This window comes from Periplaneta americana, chromosome 4 (assembly GCF_040183065.1).
Source record: "Periplaneta americana isolate PAMFEO1 chromosome 4, P.americana_PAMFEO1_priV1, whole genome shotgun sequence".
Taxonomy (NCBI): domain Eukaryota; kingdom Metazoa; phylum Arthropoda; class Insecta; order Blattodea; family Blattidae; genus Periplaneta; species Periplaneta americana.
Genome location: NC_091120.1, coordinates 195,633,683 through 195,650,830, shown reverse-complemented (window position 1 = coordinate 195,650,830; position 17,148 = coordinate 195,633,683). Strand labels below are relative to the sequence as shown.

General features: G+C 34.9%; 1 protein-coding gene across 1 annotated transcript in view; it reads left to right on the top strand.

The window, feature by feature from the left end:
* Window positions 1-826: 826 nt before the first annotated feature.
* LOC138698894 (uncharacterized) overlaps window positions 827-17,148 on the top strand; it is a 721,865-nt gene continuing 705,543 nt past the window's right edge. Inside the window, exon 1 of the mRNA XM_069825087.1 lies at window positions 827-1,488. The gene's annotated coding sequence lies outside the window, so the exon portion shown is untranslated. The remainder of the gene's footprint in view (window positions 1,489-17,148) is intronic.

Below are 17,148 nucleotides of genomic sequence, written 5' to 3'. Positions count from 1 at the left end.
AACGTTGCCAAGGCAACCGAAAACAAAAAAATTGAAAACTAATATCGCGATGTTACCATATTGTTTTGTGAACGAAATGGTTTTGTTTTTACATAAAGGTTATTTTTTTTTTCGTTGTTGGTAACTCTATAGCATCTATTAATGCTTTATGGTTGTGCTAAGAGATGGAGTTACTTGTCAACAATGTGACGCTGAAACGTGTGTTCAGGTTACTGCCCAACGAAAGTCCTGATGTATTTTATATTTTGATGATTGGCTAATTAATATTAACCCGACACACTCACATTCATACAAATTTCCAGACTCTAGACACCCAGGTAAATTTTTCTTCTCAAAGGTTATTTTGAACACGGTTTTAGCGATTAAAACTTCTCTAAACATCTGAATAACTAGTCTACATATTCTTGCATGATATGATCATGAATTGACGAAGAGGAAAATATTGATATTATAAGATAGTTTCACGTGACAGATTTTAAGTACATCATGTCTTATACATTGGATTAATAGCCTATGTAATTCTGTACGTAACAATACAGTACTCCTAGTTGTTTCTGTTTTGCGTTTCTTAAATTTATCTTTAACTGTCGTCTACCGGAAATAAGAGAATTTGTAGTAGAATACACACTTCTGCATATTATAATATTCTATTGTTTCAATAAATTGCTTTCAGTTTATTTACACTGAAAATCAACAGCGTAACAAAGCTTTCTGACCAATCTATACATTCTACTGTCTTTTAGTACGTTCAACCGTTTCTTCACTAGGAGGCAGCAGCATCGCCGCGCCAGCTCCAAGCTACGGCGTTTGTCATACGTCGGCCTGTTGCCGTGCGGTGTGGTTCGTTCGTTGACAGTTGAACGAGGAATCCATAGCAACGTGTAACGCGCATAAAAAATATCGCGTCTTTTAACCGCAAACGTATCAATTTTAAGTGCAGAGTTTCTTGAAAGTAAAATCATAAACCACGAGCAAGTGATATGTCTGTGTGTCACATAGTTTTATTAGCTATGTTCTGCGCTGTTTAATTTTGTTGTTACAATCTGATTACGCCCACAAGATCTTATAGTGAAAGTGACAGGTGAATTAATATATCTTAAGTGCTGTAATTGCTTTTTTTTAAGCGGGAATTTGTGATTTCGTTGTCTTTTAAGATCGTTTATAGCAAGTTAAATACATGTCTAGAATTTTACTTTCTATTGTGAATGTGTTGTGTTATCAGTGAATAAAAAGGCTCTATGAAAATATAAAAAAAGTGATTATATAATAAATAAAGAAGTGTTTTAGTGTCTGGTGGTGATTGTTTATGGTCCGTTGCCATAGCTTTATCAGAAGTTTAAACCAGAAGTTTCAAATTTGCGTGTGAACGTACTGCAACTTTTAGTGTGGTACTACAGTGTGTTTAGTTGGAAGACATCCATGAGCAGTTAAAAGGAGTCAGGATTTCCTCTGTTCGCTCCATCGACTGTTAAAGTGTCGTCGTCAAAGGTAGGAAATTTGTCAACACATGTAATAATAATAATAAATAATAATAAAGCCGTAAATCCCCAGTGGGGCAAGGATATTTCATTTGATAAATTTGTGTTATAATTCAGTTGACAGGCGTTTATTTGGGTATAATTTTGGGTAAAGTACGTGGCAATTTATTGACTTCTATACCGATTGCTTTTATTTATTGTTAAGCCAAAACAAATATTCACAAAAAGAATTAATTGAGGTAATTATGTTACCCGTCTTGATAACGCCGATAAAATATAAAAATATTTTCGAAGTTAGTATCAATTTTAGCGCATTTATTTATAGCTAGGAAATGACGGTCAAGCAATAAAGAGACTTGTGTATGTTTGATTTTTATGATTTTACTAATTTTGTTGTGGAATTAGGCTTTCCGGTGACTAGAGGTCCGCATACTTTAAGATTATACAGTTACTATGGCAACGCTTTTTTCTCAATGTATAATAGTGCGTGGATTGCCTTCTAGTTGTCATTCTATTTTATATCGCACATTTTATTATATTCCACAAAGTTACATCATAACATTGTTTATGGTTAACGATCATGGAGGAGATTGGACCCAGAGCACTTGGTTTATGCGACAATTTGTCAATGGACTGTTTTGGGATTTTCAAAGGAACCATTGTTGAATATTGAAGAACTGCAATTTTTTTGTTGACCTGGAGTATTATCCATTAATAAGCAAATTTTCGTAAGGTCGAGAAGGATCAGTGACAGGCTGAGTGTGGTTTGTTTAGGCTTTTGGTCTTCTTTACAAATACGTTTTTTGGTAAGTAGGTGGATACAGTAAATGGAAAGAGTTTTCGTAAGGTAAAGGATCACTGACAGGTTTGGTTTGTTTAGGCTTTTGGTATTCTTTGTATGTACGTTTTTTGGTAAGAAAGTGAATTCAATCGGCTGGGAGAATCACCGTGCTAACCACACGATACTTCCATTCTGGTTGGATGATCGTCCACCTCTGCTTCGGCATATGAATGTGAGGCCAGCAGCCGGCTGGCCGGTCTGGGCCCTTCAAGGGCTGTGGCGTCACGGATTAAAAAAAGTGAATTAATTAAATGGAAAGAGAGTTTTCGTAAGATCGAGGATCAGTGACAGGTTAGATGTGGTTTGTTTAGGCTTTTGGTATTTTTTACATTTACGTTTTTGGTAGGTAGATGCAGTATATGGAAAGAGAGTTTTCGTAAGATCGTTGATTAGTGACAGGTTAGGTTTTTTTTAGGCTTTTGGTATGTCATGCATATTATGCGGCAATTTTAAAGATACCATGGAAGGGCCGTGACGTCATCGATGGCGTCACAAACGTATTTGTAATTGTAACCAATGCTGTAGCCTTATTGGCAGTTATGATTAGGAGCCGTATTTTGTTCCAGGGCGTACGGAGATAAGATTAGCTGTTCATAGACTATATTGACGTGACGTCATATTTGGCGCGTGCCACAGCATCTTGTTTGTGCTGAAGTTGACATTCTATTCATGATTCAAAACTATAGACCTCATAGACTGTTTACAATGCATTATAGTGATAAAGACTGATACTAAGGTGATGTTTAAATTATGCCTATTTGTTCATTTATTTAATTCATTAATTTTCACTGTCAGAATTAAGACCAAAAGGCCTTCTCTTCCACTCAACCAATATAAAAATGCGTAGCAAATATAAATAACAGCAACACAGAAAACAATGAAATAATAATAATAATAATAATAATAATAATAATAATAATAATAATAATTCATTCAGTGTTCTACCCAAGGGCAGATCTTTCATTGCAAACCCAGCTTTTTACAATCTTTCCTATTTTCTGCCTTCCCCTTTGTCTCATATGATTCGTATATCTTAATGTCGTCCATCATCTGATATCTTCTACCACGAACTCTTCTCCCGTTCACCATTCCTTCCAGTGGATCCTTCAGTAGGAAGTTACTTCTCAGCCAGTGGCCCAACCAATTCCTTTTTCTCTTCCTGATCAGTAATAATAATAATAATAATAATAATAATAATAATAATAATAATAATAATATTCGATCCCGAATGGTGACGGGATTTTTCTCGTTGCTAAACTTTCAGACCGGCCCCGAAGTTCACTCAGCCTCCTGTAAAATTGAGTACCGGGTCTTTCCCGGGGGTAAAAGGCGGTCAGAGCGTGGTGCCGACCACACCACCTCATTCTAGTGCCGAGGTCATGGAAGGCATGGAGCTCTACCTCCATGCCCCCCCCAAGTGTCTTCATGGCATGTGACGGGGGTCACTTTTAATGATAATAATAATAATAATAATAATAATAATAATAATAAAATGTGGATGTGTTTAGTTACATGTAATTCCAATAGTTAAACAATTGATTTATTAAAAATAAAAATAATAATATTCCACAAAAGTTATATTTGAAGAAAGATCATATTCTAGAGACGAAAAGCAGTCTGTTTGCCAATTGGCTTTTGAAAGTAGCCATTGTTTGAAGCTCCTTTATACAATATTGTACACTATTTACAAATAGTAAATAAAATACCTTGCATTACAGTACACAAGACTGTACATAGCGTAATAATGTAATAGTATATTACAATACAAGGTTGGGAAGTTTTTCAATTTCCGAGATTTCGTAATGCATTTCGCAAACGTGTATTGTACAACATTTTTTGCACGATCATATTATTGCAAATACAATGTATATTATTTTGCATTGAAAATTTAGACCAATATTATTTTGCATTGAAAATTTAGAGCAATATTATTCCAAAGCCTTCATAAAACTGCACTGTAATGGTAACTAGGTAACAATAAGTGGACCGTAATGGGTCTATTTCAGTATAGTTTTATGTTATGAAGAACGGTTTCCCTAGCAACAAGTTTCTATGTGGGAATTCTAACTTTCAAGGCCTAGTAACAATAGCTGTAAATACAATAAAAAACACGATCGTGCAAAAATAATGTTTGATCTATGTAGGCCTACATTTTTTATTGCAGTGTAAATATTAGTGTAGGTCTAATTGTTAAAGTGGTTTATGTTTTATTTTGCCCAGCTTGACCTCACAGGTGTCGCTGAACATGTAATACGCTTGCTACATGCACTGAACTTCTTCCGCCACAGTAATAGTTAAACTTGTAGCCTTCTGGGACGAAGTACGGTACCTAGTTATAATACTGAAATACGTTATAAATATTGTGTTTAAAATAGACTTCGTAGTTAAATGTAATTAATCTATCTCGTATTTTATGTTTTTCTGATATTTATGGTGGAAAAAGTTGTAGTTTGTGGGTTTTCTTCAACAGGCGCTACTACATTTTAAAATTTATTTTCGTTACGTAATACTCTATAAATTACGTAGTTTCAAGGCGATGTTGAATAGATAATTACGCTGTGTTATCTAAGAATAGAGTCTATTATTGTGTAAATATAAGGCGAGACAGAAACTCGACTTTCTAAACAGCTGAAACTTCTCGAATATCTGTCAGCTGTCAGTGTATGTCAGTTATTTATGGCCATACAAATAGGGCAATAGAATTTACGACATAATGGGAATCAAATTGTAACTTATACATTGGATGTTTGTATTCATACAAGAGTATACTCGGTGGAAGAGATGAAGCGGGTAAAGTCTTTCTCCGGCCCAGTTGACGGGCGGAAGACAAACGAGTGCTTGTGTAGTCAGTTCGTAGCAGCGACATCTACCTCCCCACCCTGAGCAAACGCCTTCGGTGATGACCGTTTTGACAGCTTTCGTATTACAGACTGTTGCTACATTGTACAAGGCATAACATTTCACGTAACTACAGTATATTTTGGACCACGATAAACGCATTATTAACAACAATTAGAATTACATATAAAGTTTATAGGCTTAACATCTTATGTAACTACAGTATATTTTTGACCATCATAAACGCAATGTTAGCAACAATTAGAATTACATATAAAGTATATAGGCATAACATTTTACGTAACTACAGTATATTTTTGACCATGATAAACGCATTATTAACAACAATTAGAATTACATATAAAGTATATAGGCATAACATCTTACGTAACTACAGTAGGCCTATATTTTTGACCATGATAAACGCAATGTTAGCAACAATTAGAACTGTATATAAAGTTTATAGGCATAACATTTTACGTAACTACAGTATATTTTTGACCATGATAAACACATTATTAACAACAATTAGAATTATATGTAAAGTATATAGGCATAACATTTTACGTAACTACAGTATATTTTGGACCATGATAAACGCATTATTAACAACAATTAGAATTACATATAAAGTTTATAGGCTTAACATCTTATGTAACTACAGTATATTTTTGACCATGATAGACGCATTATTAACAACAATTAGAATTACATATAAAGTTTATAGGCTTAACATCTTACGTAACTACAGTATATTTTTTACCATCATAAACGCAATGTTAGCAACAATTAGAATTACATATAAAGTTTATAGGCATAACATTTTACATAACTACAGTATATTTTTGACCATGATAAACGCATTATTAACAACAATTAGAATTACATATAAAGTTTATAGGCTTAACATCTTACGTAACTACAGTATATTTTTTACCATCATAAACGCAATGTTAGCAACAATTAGAATTACATATAAAGTTTATAGGCATAACATTTTACATAACTACAGTATATTTTTGACCATGATAAACGCATTATTAACAACAATTAGAATTACATATAAAGTTTATAGGCTTAACATCTTACGTAACTACAGTATATTTTTTACCATGATAAATGCATTATTAACAACAATTAGAATTACATATAAAGTTTATAGGCATAACATTTTACGTAACTACAGTATATTTTTGACCATGATAAACGCATTATTAACAACAATTAGAATTACGTATAAAGTTTATAGGCATAACATCTTACGTAACTACAGTAGGCCTATATTTTTGACCATGATAAACGCAATGTTAGCAACAATTAGAACTGTATATAAAGTTTATAGGCATAACATTTTACGTAACTACAGTATATTTTTGACCATGATAAACACATTATTAACAACAATTAGAATTATATGTAAAGTTTATAGGCTTAACATCTTACGTAACTACAGTATATTTTGGACCATGATAAACGCAATGTTAGCAACAATTAGAATTGCATATAAAGCTTGTAGGCATAACATTTTACATAACTACAGTATATTTTCGACCATCATAAACGCAATGTTAGTAACAATTAGAACTGTATACAAAGTTTGTAGGCATAACATTTTACGTAACTACAGTGGGCCTATATTTTTGACCATGATAAACGCAATATTAGCAACAATTAGAATTGTATATAAAGTTTATAGACATAACATTTTACATAACTACAATATATTTTCGACCATCATAAACGCAATGTTAGTAACAATTAGAACTGTATACAAAGTTTGTAGGCATAACATTTTACGTAACTACAGTGGGCCTATATTTTTGACCATGATAAACGCAATATTAGCAACAATTAGAATTGTATATAACGTTTATAGGGTTAACATTTTACATAACTACAGTATATTTTCGACAATCATAAAACGCATTGTTAGCAAGAATTAGAATTGTATAAGTTTATAAGGATAACATTTTACGTAACTACAGTATATTTTTGACCATCATAAAATCAATGTTAGCAACAATTAGAATTGCATATAAGTTGATAGTAGGTACTCAATTTTCAACTACTACTACTACTACTACTACTACTACTACTACTACTACTACTACTACTACTACTACTACTACCACCACCACACTACCACCACCACCTACTGTACTATTACTACCGCTACAATCATTGCCCACTTCAATACCACTGTGTGTTACCAACATTACTTGTTTTTTAGTTGTTTAACAACGCTTTATCAACCACTGGTACCTAGTGCTACTACTGATTTAGTGCGGTACTGTGCGGTGTAGCTCAGGCGGTAGCGCGTTTGTCTGCTGAACCAGAGTTGTGTTCGGGCGTGGGTTCGATTTCCGCTCGGACCGATTACCTAGTTGGTTTTTTTTCCGAGGCTTTGTCTTACCGTAAGGCGAATCCTCGGTCAAATCCCTCCAAATATCATATCGCTATCACTAGTTCCATCGACGTTAAGTAACCAAGTAGTCGATACAGCGTCGTTAAATAATCAAGTAAAAAATTAAAAAGAAAACATATGCCGTATAATTAGCACTAATAATATTTTGTGTATTGATTTGACTAGATTCTGCTCTATAAATTTGTAGAATTTTTTATTTGGTTATTTAAACGACGTTGTATCAAACTTCTAGATTATTTAGCGTGGATGGACTGGTGATATCGAGATGTTTTTTTTTTTGCGAGATGAGGCCGAGGTTTCGCCATACATTACCAGATATTCGCCTTACTGTTGGGGAAAACCTCAGAAAAAACCCAACCAGGTAATCAGCCCAAGCGGGAATCGAACCCACGCACAAGCGCAACTCCTGCCAGGAAGGCAAGCGCCTTAGCGTGCTGGGAAATTTGTAGTTACAATAGCGTAGATATTATGATGTCGTTGAATTTACTTCAATTATTCTTTTGCAGTAGACTGTGTAATGGAAGATAATCTTGGAATTTCTTCGGTGCAACTTTTAGATTTGTCAGTGAAGAATGTATTAAACAGTGAAAATGTACGTCATCAGAAACAGGAAGGGTATGATTGCAAATTTCACATAAGCATCAAGTATCAGATGTTTTGACTAGCCAAGCATGACGAACGAACTAGAGAGGGTGACCCTTCCAGGTCTAGGAGTAATATGAGCCCGGCGATGGAATTTGTAGTTTGGAAACTTCTGAGAAGTAATATTCATGAAATCGTAGCAACTTCATCAAATGTTGACGAATTTCCTTTGGTTGAATAAAAACTTTTTAAAGGATATGAATATTAGTGGAATTTACTTTCAGATATAATAATAAGAGTAACATGGTCATCCAAAATGAATTTCCAGTTTTCATTTCTCAAGTGTTGGTGGATATCTGCGGAAACAGGCAATGACGTCATGTGGTAGTTGACTTACGGGTATGCTGACAATGAGTGTGAAATGGGTTATGGCTGGGGTTGGGTTTATCAGTGCAGAGCACGGGTGCCCAAGTCAGGCAAGACTAGAGAGATGAAAGAGTAATGGAACGGAGAAAAATTCTCTCCGGCTCCGGGATTTGAACCCGGGTTTTCAGCTCTACGTGCTGATGCTTTATCCATTAAGCCACACCGGATACAACTCCGGCGTCGGACAGAATTGTCTTTGGTTGAGTTCCAACTCTTGGGTTCCCTCTAGTGGCCGCCCTCTGCACTACGTCATAGATGTCTATGAACATAGGACCGAAGTCCACACATGTGCTGAGGTGCACTCGTTATGAGTGACTAGTTGGCCGGGATCCGACGGAATAAGCGCCGTCTTAAATCACAAGTGATTTACGCATTTCATATATTATTTCAATGTACCGAAGTACATATGATATTTCCATGCAGATATTCTGCGTCATCATACGACGCCGGGGTGGGTATCCGGTGTGGCTTAGTGGATAAAGCATCAGCAAGTAGAGCTGAAAACCCGGGTTCAAATCCCGGCGCCGGAGAGAATTTTTCTCCGTTCCATTACTCTTTCATCGTATGATGACGCAGAATATCTGCATGGAAATATCATATGTACTTCGGTACATTGAAATAATATAAGACTAGAGAGGGTGGATTTAACTCCCTCTTTCCACTCGTTCAAAGCTATGACGAGATCATGGACTAGTGTAAAAAACAGTGCCTCCCCCTTATTAAGGCGTGTCCATACCGAGGCCTCTGTGCAAATTGGCACTGCCAAGCGGCTTTTGTGTGGACATCTAGTTGGCTTTTCCCTCATTGCAAATTATGCCAAGTGGCATGCCAATCTTATAAAAAGTACGGCTCCACCGAGGCTGCTGTGCTAATTATACATACATACATACATACATACATACATACACACATTGTGTAATACCGTGTATCGTATATAGTGATTTAACATGGCAGGTCAGTTATTTGTAAATACAGTGGCGAAACTATTCAGAGACTTTTGAAGCTTTGCCTACCAAAACAATTTGAGTTATTATATCTAGTAACAGCAGGCCTATAAGTTCGTAATAACAATGTATCGTAACATTTGGGTTCATTCGATCCTTCCATATATTAAGTACACTGTTGACAGTCATTCCAGAATGGCGAGTTCAGTGCGAGGCATGTGGCAGAAGCCTCTAAAGCAGCAATGACCAAAACTCGAGCTGCAGTGATTACATGCTAAAGAGAGCCTATGAAGTAAGGAGACGGAGGAAAGGTTCTTGGCATGAAAACTACAACCAGTGGTGGTTCCTGTACTGACATCTTGATCAATCCCGCGGATAAAAATTTCAAGCTTTGCTTTTATCAAGAGCCAGTGAATAATATAAGATTTTTCTTGCTTATTTTTTTAACCTTCCTCTTGAATATAATCAAAAATTTTCTAAATTCTTCTCTCGATACTTGGTCGAGAAATTCGTACTTGTTGAAAATTAAAAACTTCTTATGAACAAGTTATTTATGATTTTTTAATTATTACTCTTATGATGATGATGATGATATGTGAATTAATGATGGCGAAATGAGTCCGAGGTCCAACGTCGAAAATTACTCAGCAATTCTGCTTGAATTTGTTGAAGGAAAACCCCGGAAAAAAACCCAACCAGGATTTGAACCCGGGCCCACTCATTTCACGGTCAGACGCGCTAACCATTACTCCACAGCGGTGGCGTTGTGAGGTTTGTGTCACAAAACATTTTAATAGGAAAGCCGAGAAACATCTGCCGTATAAAAAATATAAGGTAAACAGACTTTTTCAGCCTATCCAGTATTTATATCTTAATTTCGCCACTAATAAATACTATCTTCCCTGTATGTTTGATATGAATATTTTACAAGAAACAATACGGGACGAAAAAGACTTTGAAATGCACTAAAAGCTATTTTATATTGTTAATAAGTTTGGAGAAATGAATTAAATAGGCTAATGTGATAATAATTTCGTTTGGTTTGTTTAACATTTTACATTTGTTTCTTCTACAGTCAGTTGTTTTTTTATTTCTGTTGTATTTATCATCGAGTTTCATGGGGCCGTGGCAGAAATAACATACAATTAAATAGCAGTGATACGTACATTGGGAAAGGCAAAATCCATGTTACATTTTAGAACGATCTTGAGCATGGATTCCTCGGACAAAATTTGTCGCTGTCGTTACATTTCGACGATGAATAACTTCTGATTTGAATGCATGTTTAAATAACTATGACTACAACTACCTCCATCCTTGAATTTCTGATCTTATACTCCCGTCAACTTCATAGAGGAAATCTTATTTTGCTTTGAGATCAAAGGTTTGTGAATATATTTCTGTTACATTGGAACAGTTGTATCCTACGCCACCCGTGGTCTCACGGCAGTGTGCGTCTTTTGTTTGGGGTCAGTGTGTTGATACAAATTAAATTTTTAATATATACAGTTTTACAGAACATTTTTGTATGTAATACATGTTATGTTTTAAAAATTCTCAAATAATTTTCCTCCTTGATATATCCTTTAGTGAAAGTAATTTCTCTCGCCCCGGATTTCATTATGCAACCCTAAACCATAACGCTACCCCTACCGTGTTTTACAGTTGCTGCAATCTTTTTTAGTTCTTCATTTAATTTACGTCATACAACTACCTCCCCTTTCCCTCTTCCCAGATTGACTCAAATTAAACTTGGCTTCATCTACAAATATAACATTGTGCCGGTTTGTTCTTTATTCTGACAAATCGTAACATTTCTTCCTGTTTCTTTGACTAATGTAATAGTTTCGTCAACTGTGATGTTTTAATTTTTGATAACCCAGCGAACATTTTTTGGATACATTTTCTTTCATATGCTCTTAAATGTTAGAGTCTAAATTTTGATGTATTTATTCTGGGATTATTTTCAATTTTTTTGTGTCGTCTAGTTTTTTGACGACTCTTTTTTTTGGGGGGGGGGCAGAGACTTTGTTCAACAATTTAAAAATTCCCATCAAAAACGCACTTTTCAATGATGGAAAACAATCATGCCATTGAATGAGATATTTTTATACCCCATTTTATAGCAAAGCAGTAGATTGCTTTTAAGGGGAAATATATTATGTGAGAGCATGCAAAAATATAGTCGCGTCGCTGTTATTTCCGGCGTGACTCCGCCTCTTTTCTTACGTCTTAGTAAGTGAAGGCTCTATAAAGTCTAGGTAGGTAGTATTGTTCGCCATTTTTGTTCTTTCGTTGCCGAGCTACCCTACGAGGAATCTATTTGCAACACCGTTAAACATTATCATGTCGTAGCTCCTATGATAATAAATCAAACGCACTGTAATTCAGCAAATAATTGACGGGCAAATAATGTCTTCGTGCGCTTTCTGCGAACGCCAACGAAAGAGCCGAAATGGCGGGCGATTATATTAAGTATTTATAGAGTCTTAAGAAATGAATAACGTCTTCATAAACGAATCATAAGACGCACACGTTTAAATGTAGCCGACCTGCAACGCGATTGGCTGCCGGAAATTAGAGCGACGGGACTATAATTGCAAATTTAAACGATATATACGTAAAAAAATGTAGCTACAATTTTATTCAAGTTTTACAGCGTTATAATGGATAATTTACGAATATTTTTGTTAAAACTTGATAACCGTTTTCCTAGACGGTGGATAGGTTGGAATGGTCCAGTCACCCGGCCACCAAGGTCACCAGACTTATTGTCCTTTAGACTTTCTCTTCTGAGGCCATGTAATAGATCTGGTTTACAGAAGGTCCGTTAGAGATCTTCAGGAATTGTGTCACAGAATCACACACATATATCATAACTACAAGTAAACAAGACTTTATGATTCGCATATGAACTGAAATTGAGTATTAGTTGGTTATTGTCCGAGAAACAAACGCCGCAGATGTTGGAACTGTATAACAAATCGCCCACCTTGCGTGAATATTGTGTCAAACAGAAATTACTTCATTTTAAGTTTTATCACATTATTTCATAGACACCCTGTACGTATTATAAAAATAGTAATGTCACTCGTATTTTTAAATGTTTGTCCTAATTGCATGCATAGGCCTATTAGTAAGTATTTAGGGTATTAATGTCCAGGGATCACCGTCGTAGCTCAGGATCCAGTCTCAGGTTTCGAAGCTGCCAACGGGCATGGGTTCGAGACCCGGTTGGATTAATCACGTGGTTTTATTTTTTTCTATCGTAAAACGAATATCATACTGCAAATCCTCGGCTGAAATACCACCTTGCTAATTTCGATTACAATGACGGTAGGTAACTTTTCAGTAGATAGAGCATCGTTAAATAACCAATAAAAAGAAAATAACTTCGGCTTGTAGCTACATGCATCCTGCATTTTGTGTAAACCTGAGCTATATTAATATAGTATCGCTAAAAGTCATACCGGTACGTCTTTTTTTTTTTTTTTTTTTTTAATAAAGTCAGTTGTTATGGTAACATCCTCCCAGGAAAATAGGACGTTACAAATTAAACCCCTTGTGGTAATTTCGAGCTTCAATCCTCCCTTAAGCCGCTGATAGGATGTTCCGCCTCGTGTATTGGCTTTGACCACCATCACCCTGTGGGAGTCTACCCCTTAGTTCATCGAGCGGCCAGATGTAATGAAATTTTGCACTGGGGTTGAGAGGGATTTACTGTGTGTATGGCTTAAAATGATACGTTTCGGCAATGTCCATAGCTAGGATAGAGCGTCCAAGTGGTAAATTAATTTTGAAGTATTATGTTGCCCAGTAAAGTTTGTTTAAAATGTCTGTAGTTATCTTTTTTTTTTTTTTTGTCTATTGTCTTAGTCCCTGCAATCCCTAGAATATATTAATGCTGCATAAAATCATCCGTAAACTTTTCAAAGCTATGGCGAGTCCGAAATATTTCAATAAAGGAGTTCTCAAATATTATGAATCCTTATTAACTGGTATTATACAGGGACATAATTTTATTTTTACTAACATTTTTAATATCAACTTGCCTATACCTCTGACTCAACGCCGTTTGCTACCCCTTCCACGACTGGAGTTCGATGATACTGGCATAATATACAAACAAATCACTTTACTAGGTATAGGAGGGAAGAAAAGTAGTTCATCCATTTACATAAACTAGGATATATTGCGCTTTTGAGTTTGATAATTTTCATTAGGTTTTTGTTTTATCAAAATACAGTACAGTATTAACAATGACTGTTTTACTCACGAACTGAGCTGTCTATGTGGACGTATTCATTATGCAGTGTATATTATACTGGCTACAGCACATTAGCGTACAATATAGAGAATGAAGTTAAATTGAAAAATAATCATAATATGGATATTTAAACACATTTTTTAAAATGGTGGCTGTTCATTTTAATACAGGCTTCAGTTCTAGTGTGTGTATTACCGCACTATAGACTATTGTACCTAATCCCAATTACCAGTTTCGTTCTTCGTGCTAGTAACTCATGTTGAAATAATTCTGTACCTACTCTATAAAAGAGTATCTTACGTACTGTAAATTCAATCTTCACTTCTGCCCTATCCGAAAAGATAAAATTACTCAGACATACTACCTACTGTCCGTCCAAGTGGTTATGTCGTAGGGTCGTAGAAATGGAGGTAATTACGTGACAGTTAATTACTTAACGAGGGCCTTTTATTTAACTTATTTTAAACAGTTGTATGATATTACGTAGACGTCCAATTCCTAACAGAAATTAATGTTTTCAGAAGACAGCTAAGACAGCCCAGCCACTAGCTTGCGAATAAAACTGGTGGGGGAAACCGGTATACGACGTAGGAAAATGGATGAAAGTACCTGTGCGAAAATGATTCAATATTGAAAGCTCTTTCGTCACTGGAAAACGCGAACATATTTCTGAAACGTACTATACTCACTAACTCAGTACTGCTTACGCGCCTTCGGCTCTGTGTCGTGAACGGTTGGAAGTTTACTAGTAGAAGGGGTGGGAGTGAAGTACATTCAAAAACTCAGGTACAATAAAAATTGAAGTAAAATTAAAATGATGTCCCTGTACTTATATCTACGGTAAGCCAAGAAGCTTTATTCATAGGTACTATTTTGCAAGGAAATATTGCAACATTTCATCATGTTTCATAAGTACCGGTATTGGTGAAATAGTAATATTTTCTTCTCCAGTGTTTGAAGACATAATTAGCTTTTGACTTTGATCTAGACAAAAACTGGTCGCTTTATATGTATATGCCAATTACTTACTTACAAATGGCTTTTAAGTAACCCGAAGGTCCATTGCCGCCCTCACATAAGCCCGCCATTAGTCCCTAACCTGAGCAAGATTAATCCAGTCTCTATCATCATATCCCACCTCCCTTAAATCCATTTTAATTTATCCTCCCAGCTACGTCTCGGCCTCCCTAAAGGTCTTTTTCCCTCCGGTCTCCAATTAACACTCTATATGCATTTCTGGATTCGCCCTTATGTGCCACATGTCCTGCCCATCTCTAACGTCTGGATTTAATGTTCATAATTATGTCAGGTGAAAAATACAGTGCTTGCAGTTCTGCGTTGTGTAACTTCCTCCATTCTTCTGTAACTTCATCCCTCTTAGCCTCAAATATTTACCTAAGAACCTTATTCTCAAACACCCCTAATCTCTGTTCCTCTTTCAAAGTAAGAGTCCAAGTTTCATAATCATTCAGAACAACCGGTAATATAACTGTTTTATAAATTCTAACCTTAAGATTTTTTGACAGAAGACTAGATGACGAAAGCTTCTCAACCGAATAATAACAGGCATTTCCCATATTTTTTCTGCGTTGAATATCCTCTCGAGTGTCATTTATATTTGTTACTCTTGCTCAAAGATATTTGAATTTTTCTACCTCTTCGAAGGATAAATCTCCAATTTTTATCTTCCTATTTCGTACAATATTCTGGTCTCGAGACATAATCATATACTTTGTCTTTTCGAGATTTACTTCCAAACCTATCGCTTTACTTGCTTCAAGTAAAATTTCCGTGTTTTCTCTAATCGTTTGTGGATTTTCTCCTAACATATTCACGTCATAATGATATGCCATTCACATCTAACCTAACCTCCTGTACTCCCACGAAGTCTAATCTATATCTAGCTAGTTCTTTTGCTACTAATATTACCCCTCCTATTCTATAAAGACTAGTTATGTTCCACGTACCAAATCTCAAAACCTTATTCCTTTGCTGTGGTCGTGCCAGAGAATCAGTCCCATTCCGAGGCTTATTGTATGGATTCGTAACAAGCTGTTTTTTGGCTTAATAAAATCATGTATTTTATAAACAAATAGGTACGTCTTCAATATACATCAGCAAACTCGTAATATTTTCTTCTCCAGTGTTTGAAGACATAATAAATTATTTTTTGACTTGGATCTAGGCAAAAACTGGGCGCTTTATACATATATGCTAATTTTGATAAAGATTCTGGCTACATAAAATCAAATTTTATAAACAAATACGTCTTCAAATACATCAGAAAACTTGTAATATTTTCTTCTCCAGTATGTGAAAATATAATTATCTTTCGACTTGGATCTAGGCAAGAATTAAGCGCTCTATACACATAGTTAATGTTGATAAAGATTTTAGCTAGATATGTAAATTTACATTTTATAAACAAATACGCCTTAAAATAACCAGAAAACTCGTAATATTTTCTTCTCCAGTATGTGAAGACATAATTATCTTTCGACTTGAATCTAGGCAAGAACTAAGCGCTCTATACACATATGCTAATTTTGATAAAGGTTTTAGTTACATAAAATCATATTTTATAAACAAGTACATCGTCAAATACATCAGAAAACTCGTAATATTTTCTTCTCCAGTATTAGAAGACATAACTATCTTTTGATATGGATCTAGGCAAAAACTAGTCGCTTTATACGTATAAGTCAATTTTTATAATGATTTTAGCTAGATAAATTCACATTTTATAAACAAATACGTCTTAAAATACACCAGAAAACTCTTGTAATATTTTCTTCTCCAGTATGTGAAAACATAATTATCTTTCGACTTGGATCTAGGCAAGAACTAAGCGCTCTATACACATAGCTAATTTTGATAAAGATTTTAGTTACATAAAATCACATTTTATAGACAAATAGTCTTCAAATACATCAGAAAACTTGTAATATTTTCTTCTCCAGTATGTGAAGACATAACTATCTTTTGACTTGGATCTAGGCAAAATACTGGACGCTTTATACGTATATGCTAATTTTGATAAAGGTTTTAGCTACATAAATTCATTTTTCATAAACAAGTACGTCTTCAAATACATCAGTAAACTTGTAATATTTTCTTCTCCAGTATGTGAAGACATAACTATCTTTTGACTTTGATCTAGGCAAAATACTGGACGCTTTATACGTATATGCTAATTTTGATAAAGGTTTTAACTACATAAATTCATTTTTCATAAACAAGTAAGTCTTCAAATACATCAATAAACTTGTAATATTTTCTTCTCCAGTATTTGAAGATATAACTATCTTTTGACTTGGATCTAGGCAAAAACTGGGCGCTTTGTACGT